This window comes from Suncus etruscus, chromosome 20 (assembly GCF_024139225.1).
Source record: "Suncus etruscus isolate mSunEtr1 chromosome 20, mSunEtr1.pri.cur, whole genome shotgun sequence".
NCBI lineage: Eukaryota > Metazoa > Chordata > Mammalia > Eulipotyphla > Soricidae > Suncus > Suncus etruscus.
In genome coordinates, this window is record NC_064867.1 from 10,382,381 (window position 1) to 10,391,339 (window position 8,959).

Below are 8,959 nucleotides of genomic sequence, written 5' to 3' on the forward strand. Positions count from 1 at the left end.
CAAAGACTTTCCCAAGCTAAGTCATATTCATACAGGTTTTATTCAATTCACAACACTTGGCAAAAATTTAAAAAATAGATTGAAAGTTCTCAAAACTAACTCAGTTATATGTAAAATATATAATAATATAACAAATATAATATAATATGATATAATATGATACAATAATATATAATATAATGTATAATATAATATGTTAGATACAATATTAAATACATATTAGATAAAATATTAAATATATAAACATTATAAAAAATTAACATTTTCTAAATGAGTATACATAATCCTTTGAACATGATCTTATTTGGGAAACACTGTCAAAATCCAAAGTATATTCCCTGTAATTTCTCAGACAGTTAAAAGGAAAGGCCTTGAATTGCCATGAGCCTCATTGACATTATAATCTCTTTAAAGAACACGGAGGATTAATTCACTAAAACAAATGCAATTACAGAGCAAGAACAAAACAGTTTTTCTCTTCTCCAAACTCCATTAAGTGGGAAACATATTTTAGAATGTAGGAAGGCAAGGCTGGAAATCTTTACATTTACATACTTATTCTGCCAATTACTCAGTGTGAATCCTGTAGGCAAGTTATTTAACTTCCCTCAATCTCAATTTCCTTCACTATAAAAGTAATATTAGTAGATAATATTTATAGAGTACACACTGTGTGTCAGGCACTTTTGAAAATTATTTCACATGTGTTCTTTTAAATCTTCCTAAGAGCACTATGAAGCATCAGAGTAAACTTCTACTTCTCCTGTCAATATTCTATCTTTTTCCTTCAGTAGTTGAGTTCTAAATGGGTTTATGGGCTAATAGTGTTCCATTTTCAAACCGCCTTTCCAGAATTTGATGCTCATGTAAGTTCCCCGAAAAAAATAAGAGATGAAATAATATGCATATTTTCTGCACCAGTTTTCCATAACATTGTATCCTGCTTTAGTTTTTTTTTAATGCTTGAGGTGGTGTTGTGGGGTGATAACACTTCTCAGTGTTCAGGGAACCATACATGGCAGGAATTGAAGCAAGATCTATTATTAGTAAAGTAAGTGCCATAATATCTGCACTATTTCTTGATCCATGTCTTTAGATTTTTACCAGTATAGCAGTGATATTCATAATACAACATGTAGCTAGGAACATTAATTGGAGGGAAGGCATAACAATAAGATATAATGTGCTTGTGTGTATGGATAAATACATGGAGTATTGTTAGTGAAGATTGAGCACATTAAAAAATGTTATGAGAGTGGCCAGGTGGTTGCACAGCAGATAGGGCATTTTCCTAATATGAGGCCAACCTGGACTCAATCCCTTGCATCCCATATGTTCCCCTGAGCCTGCTAGGAGTGATATCTGAGAGCAGAGTCAGGAATAAAGCCTGAGAACTGCCAGGTGTGGGAAAAAAAACCCAAAAGTTCTGAGAGGTAAAATAAAACATATAATACTTATGCCATATTTAACTGAACATTTTATACCAACTCAGCTACTATTATTTTCACTGTATAGAGAAAACTGAAGTGTAGAAAAATTAGGTGACTTAAAATATGCTATAGAGCTGTCAAGTACTTCACAAATAAATATCAAACATGGACAGTCTGGATAATTTTCCTAAATTATTTAAAATACCATTTTAATATTCTTTAATATTACCATCGAAGTTAAAGAAAAAATAAGTCATCTAGTTAACTATATTAGTATTTATACCTATATTACATAAATGCATTTATCATTTACTTATCTAAGGTTAAGGTATTTACATAGATCTGTGGCTTGAGCATAGAAAGTGATTGAGATACTGCACCATTTCTCAAGGAAGTTTATTTATTTATTTATTTATTTTGGTTTTTGGGCCATACCCAGTGACTGCTCAGGGGTTACTCCTGGCTATGAACTCAGAAGTCGCTCCAGGCTTGGGGAACCATATGGGATGCTGGGGGATCGAACCACAATCCATCCTAGGCTAGCTCTGGCAAGGCAGATAACTTACCTCTAGCACCACTGTGCCGGCCCCAAGGAAGTTTATTTTAAGGACAATAGGGACATAAAAAATAAATTCAATATAATGTAATATATGCAACATGTGTCTGGTACAAATGACAGCTGGAGAATAATTTTTAAAGTAATTTATCAAAAATATATTAGGGAAAATGAACAATTTAGGCAGATATTTAAACAAAACACGCAAAATAGAGAAATATAAAACAGCCTAGAGAATAATGAGGAAATGAAAATAACTAAATATATTGTGCTTCATAAATGTGTGTGGAGGAAATAAGTGCTACAATCATATAGATTTTTAATAGTACATTAAGGGCACGTGACATTAATTATAAATGATAAAAATATACTATAAATTTTTAAGTAAAGAATGTATTGTATCAAACTTCTATGCAGATTTTGGTTTACAATTTGGAAATGGAGCGAAATAAAGTTGGTAAGAATAAGTTTTATAAAAATAAATAATAAAAAGCTACTTCGAAGATGTAGTGAGATAATAAAAAGTTAGAGAATAGTTGAAAAACTATTTGTGTTTGTATCCTGAACTGTGATTGAATTAATCATATTGATTTATTAAGGTAGCAAAAGTAAGAAGAAAAGCAGGTTTAGACAGATGAAGAATTTACAGGAAACTTCTGAAACTGATGAAAATCATTTAAGATCAGAGATTATTAAAGATTGTTAAAACTACAAAAAAAAATATATGGTTGAAATAGACATTAACTAAGAAAAGAAAATAGAAATAACTTTTAGGAACAAAGGCAATTTATGTCTGGGAAATTATTTTAAAATTGGAATAATTACTAAATACAAATTTAAAAAATAAAAACAAAATACATACAAAAATTTTTATTAATATTTTTTTATAAAAATATGGAATGCTTCACGAATTTGCATGTCATCCTTGTGCAGGGGCTATGCTAATCTTCTCTGTATCGTTCCAATTTTAGTATATGTGTTGCCGAAGCGAGCACTTTTATTAATAATTTTTATTTTGACCAAAGTGGATTACAAATGCCAAGATCACTAACTACAGGAGACTGACTATGACCACTATGACTGGGCAGAACATATCCTAAGACCAATAAAAAAGACCCTAGTCTAGGATTTGGCCTATGATCTGTACAACAACCAAGATTTCTAATTCCAGAGGTCTGACTAAGACAACTGCAACTGAGCAGAACTTCTGAAATTATAATGAAAGACTTTATCCTAGGCTTCATCCTAGGATCGGGGCAAAAACCAAGACCACAACTACAGAAGACTGATTAAAACTGGTTAAAGTGATGGAACAGAACTTCTGGAACTATAAAGAAAGAGTCCATCCTATGACATGTGCAAATACTAAGATCATTAGCTACAGAGGCCTGATTTTATTATCAACAATGGAGCAGAAAATTTCCAGATATCACAGAAGGACCTAGGGGAGGGTAAAAGTGCATGTACAGAGCCTATAGTTATTTCCATGACAGTATACTTCAAGAGCAGAGAAACCCTGTAACTCCTAGGCCAGGGGAATTTCCTTTTTAATCAGCCTTATTTTTACTGTACCTATTAAAAAAATAGCACATATTAAATTTTTTAAATTTGTTTGTACTTGTTGTTTGTTTTTTGTTTTTCTTTTCTTTGCCCTTTTTTCCCTCTCTGCTTTGATTTGTCTTTATTTCAAGATTATGATTAGTGTTTGGTAGTTGTCTTTATTGCTGTGGTGCTTTTCAGGTTTTTTGTTTGTTTGTTTTTGTTTTATTTTGTTTTGGGGTGATTTTTCTTATATTATTTTTATGTTTTCCTTTCTTTTCTTAAACATACAAAAATTTAAGAAGAATTTTGAAACAATTTAAAGAATTGATCGACAATATGTACATCAGTCTTCAAATAAAATTGAACAAAAGAACTGTTTTCAAATCAAATATTGGTTAACTATTTATTCAAAACAGATTTGTTAAGTAATAAAATTTTAATGAACTTTTGTAACATGGTAAAAACCAGTCCATTATTTCCATTATTTTCAAGTTTCTACTAGTGCAAAGATAGATCTTTTAAAAAATATATTTTTGTTGTTTTTATTTGTTTTAGTGTCACACCTGACTGCTTAGGGCTTACCCCTGTGTCTACACTCAGGCATCATTCCTGGCAAGGCTCAGGGTTTCATATGGGATGCCTGAAATTAAATCCACATGAAAGGCAAGATCCTTGTCTTCTGTATTATGTTTTTGGCCCCAATATAGGGCTTTAAGACTGAGCTGAACCCTAGTGTTGGTAATACTACCACTCTCTAACTATGGCATTTTGTTGCATTCTTTTCAATTCATCAATTTACAGATCTATCTTATTTATTAAAAAATGCTGCAGAATTCTTTTTATTTTCATAGGAATAAATTTAACAATTTGAAATTCAGCCTCAAACACGGAAACTTATTATATTTTTCATAATATAAATGAATATTAAATTTGATATTTTTCCTAGTATTTATGAGTTCACATCTGTTTTGGAACAGCCAAATGTAACCCTTGCATATTGCCTGCTGTGGCCCCCAAACAAAGGAAAATAAAAAGATAGCACAAGGGTTATGTTGTTTTCCTGCATGATGGCATGAGACTGACCCTGGTTCAAACCCTTACACTACAGTCTCCTGAGCATTTCCTAGAGTGATTCCCTGAGTACAGAATAAAGAGAAATGCTTGAGCACTGCTAGGTATGGCCCTCATATAAGCCCCCCCAAAAGGATCCCATTATTATGTAAAGAATGATGGTTTTACATATTATTATGATATGAGCCGCGCTTAAAATAAATAATTTAACACATTTCTAAAGCAAATTACAGTGCCACTTCCTAGTGTCATGGAATTTACAACCTCAACTCCTCACCTTCTAGAAGAAAATTCTTTTCTGATTTTCACATTAATTACTTCCTTGCTTTCTACAATTTACCAACTGATTTTATCTTAACAATACACTTAATGTCATCTATTTTTGAAATTTACATGAATCTATTTATATTGCAAGTATTCTTTTGTGCCTTGATTTTTTGCTCAGCATTTTTCTTAATACAATCATACTTGTTCAGATCCTAACTGAAATGCAATACTTTCGTCTATTGTATGGAAAGACTACAACTATATCCGTTTTACTAGTGATAGACAGTTAGGTTGTGAATGTTGCACAAAATAACATGAATATTCAGTTTCTATTGTATATGTAAATGAACATAAAATTTACTAAAATATGAAGATTATTTTTCCAAAGTGGCTCAACCAATATTTATTCCAGCTAGTTGGGTATGAAAATACCTAGTATTCAATTTATATATGACATGCAAGTAGAAATTTGAGGCAATTTTACTTTCATTTTACTTTTATATTGGGAAATGATAGACCATGCTAAACTATTAATAAATAGCAGTACTTTTAATTTCATTGTTGAAATAATCTTAAAGGAAGTAAAAAAAATAGCAAGATGTCACCATGAAAGGAAATAGTTTTGTTGGAGGAAGTGAGGAGGCTGATATTGGAGAGGTATGAGTGCTGCTAATGCACTCATTAGAAGAGAATAAAAGAAAATAGATGAAAGAACCCAACATAAATCCAAAGATGAAAGTTCAGTGGGAACAGAGATAGGATGGATCCAAAAGTACTCCCTAAGCTGAAGTTATGAAAGAATAAAATGAACAAAAGACCAAGAAGTCAAAAAGTACAGATCTAATATTTAAAATCTATAATTTATTATCAATGAATTCCTGGGAATTCCTGGGAATGAGGCCCAAAACAAGCAAACATAATGCACATGGAGATAGCCATAAATCATGAAAGCCGAAAGGCATATCAGAATAGGAAATACGTCCTTGGTAGTGATACCATATCTTGGTAGTGTTTTCCATTACCAACATATTGGCCTTTGCACAGTAAACATCCTATTCCCAGGCTACCAGGGAAGAATAATGGCTTCTCATTCTCTTTTGGTTTTAAATCTCATGCAAGTGCTCTCATTGGTGAACTCTAATAAGTTTCATGATGGCAAGACTATCAGAAAAATGTAGTCTTGGGAATTTGTGTCTTAATGTATAAAACAAATTATACAGAAAAAATTAAAAATCAACAGAAATACATATACCTAAAACATTGAATTTTAGAGACTAGAGAGACAGAGACTTATAGCAGCTTTGCATGCAAGGGGGTTGAGAATATGATATGATATATGTATGAATATGTATGATATACAGGTATGGGCCTCAGAACTCTTGAGAGTGACCCCAACCAGAATATCAATAATTCAATTTTAAGTAAGTATAATATAACCCTATGAATACAAGATTAGACACTTAAATATATCTAAATATCTATCATTCCAGTAATTTATTCATTACCTGGATGAATGAAAGAGTAATTCATTTCATGATTATTTCACAAATATTTAATTAGAATTTTGCTTTCATAAAATTTTGCATAGAATATTCAGAGTGCATAGAATATGACGTTCTAACTTAAAAAAATCTAAATCCCTGTGTATGACTGTCAAGATAATGGTGCAGGTGATAGGTGATGCCAATTGTTGTAGCTAGTGACTAAAGCACGGGGAAGTAGTGCCATTTTTCCTATAAACACAAAACTTTTTACCATTCATATCTGCTATCAAATTTGGAGAGTCACCATATGACAATGGAGTTCCAACAATGAGCATGCACAGTTCTCATCTTCCTGATTTTTGTTTGCTTTGGAAGGGGGACACACTGGCAGCACTTACTCCTAGCTTTGTGCTCAGAAATCGCTCCTCGTAGGTTCTGTGGATCATATAGGATTCCAGAGATAGAACTATCAGTCCCAGGTCAGACATGTGCAAGACAAAGTCCCTACCCACTGTGCTATAGCGTTGTCCTCTCCCTGCTCTCTTGAGTGAGATTACTATAGGCATTTTTCAGGGCTAATCTTTGAATCATAAGTTTCTAACTCAGGATAGTTCTGTGCTTAAGCTTTAGCAAACATCTGTGGAAAAGTATATGATGAAGATATGATCCACAACAAAGATCTATCAAAATATTTGATTATAAAACTCACACCCTAAAAAAGTAAGACTAACATGTTAATATTCTTGCTTTAAAATAAACATGTACCCAAAACAAATTTGGAGTACAACACACAAGGCAAAGAAATTTTTCATCTGCCTATAACTTTAAAGAAGTTTCCTTTGCTAAGTGATATAAAAAAAATGGACCGTAAAGAAAGAATAAACACTTTCCCAATGAAAGAAGCAAGAGAAGTAATAAATTAAAAAAATCCACTGTAAAACATGAACAGATAGAAAATCCAACTTACAATGTGGCCAAAGAGAACCTACATTGTAGGAAGAATGAATGGGTTAAATTAGGAAATAAGGTTGGAAGTACATTTTAGTAAAATTGGGAAATCTAAGATACCTTATTAAGGGTCTTGGATTTTGTTCAGCTTAATAGTTTCTAGCAGGGAAGTTATGTGATTTTATTTGCATTTTCAGAAAGAGAATGCTGACAATTGGAAAAGGGATTTTAAGAGTAATAAACTGACTAGGAAATGGCTGCAGTGGTATAAGTCACTTGTGAAAAGGAGTGATTGTGGGAATGAAGGAGTTCAGAGATATGCGAACTGGAATTGTATAGAGCTGAAGGACAGAGAGAATTATACATAATTCTGTCGTCTAGTTTGGGCAATGGACTGATATGAGGAATAGGTTTGGGATCCACAGAATGTTTCAGTATCAAGCCAGTAATACCATTTTGCTGATCTTAAGAGAGCTTTCAATTGATTCAATTTGCTTCCTTCATCCTCAAGGGTTCTGCTACCCTTTCTCATGTGTCCTCAAACCCCTCTAGGAAGCAAGACTCCTAAATGTCTCCTAAATCAATTTTTCCCTGCAGTTTTCAAGAGGGTATGGCAAGCATCATAAATCACTAAGCACAAATGCTTCTATAGCATTAGTTTGAAATACAAATAAAGGTATGATTGTTTGATTTTAGAAAATGTCAAAAGTTGTCAAGAATATTATTGCCAGTAAATATTTTCTGACTATTGGTCTAAGATGGTATTTATGAGTCATGTTGTGACTTCTTTCTATTATGAAGGTGGGTGATCATTAAGCTTTTTTTTTTTCATAATACCTCTTCCTGTATGGAAATGATAGAGAGAATAGTTGGGAATAGGCTCTATGCCTTTTGGTTGGGCCTAAAGATTTGTCTACATTGGGTCTTAGATGTATTATGAACAATTACCATTTTAGGGAAGCAAAATTTAAGCATTATATGTCTCAAGGAAATCACAGATTTTCACAAGGCTCAATAAATCAGATGTGAAAAATAAATAAACTGCTGAGAAGAAAGCAAAATAGATTAAAAGAAACAGCTCATTGGCAAGTTTAGAATCTGTAAGCATCCAAAGTTATTGAATTTTTGACAGACAGCTTAGATATTATTACTAAAATTGCCTTTTGTTGAATAATATGACTTTCAGCAAGAGTAGAACTGCATCTTGTTCTCAATAGCTTTCTATTAAAAATAGAGAACACAATTTTCTGCTAATATGCCTTGCATTAAAGTTGCCCAGAAATAAAAACCATTAAAAATAATGAGCAATGAAAAAAGTGAGTTCTACAATACTAAATATACTAATCTCGACTTTTTCACGTACAGAAGAAAAAGGTTATGGTTTTATTTAAAGACTCCGCTGTTCTGAAATCCCATCTTTCTATCATTTCAATTTGCTATGTGCTTCATTAAAATAAGTAGATTATGACCAGCAGTTGTAGCAGAGTCATTCATAATTAAGTTGCATTACGAGCTGTCTATTAACGCATTTTTTCCTTTTCAACTATAAATGAGTTTAACTTAAATTTGATCTTCACATGCCTGACCTTTTTATTTTGGATATAAAATTTCAAAAGATAGAGAACTCTGTAGAAGTTATTATTCCAGAAGCCAAGAGGTGG

At 32.1% G+C, this 8,959-nt stretch overlaps 1 non-coding gene across 1 annotated transcript; it reads right to left on the reverse strand.

Annotated features, from left to right (window-relative positions):
* Positions 1–2,874: 2,874 nt before the first annotated feature.
* LOC125998306 (U6 spliceosomal RNA) lies at positions 2,875–2,981 on the reverse strand. Its single transcript, XR_007491897.1, has one exon. It is a non-coding gene; the product is annotated as a U6 spliceosomal RNA (small nuclear RNA).
* Positions 2,982–8,959: the final 5,978 nt, after the last annotated feature.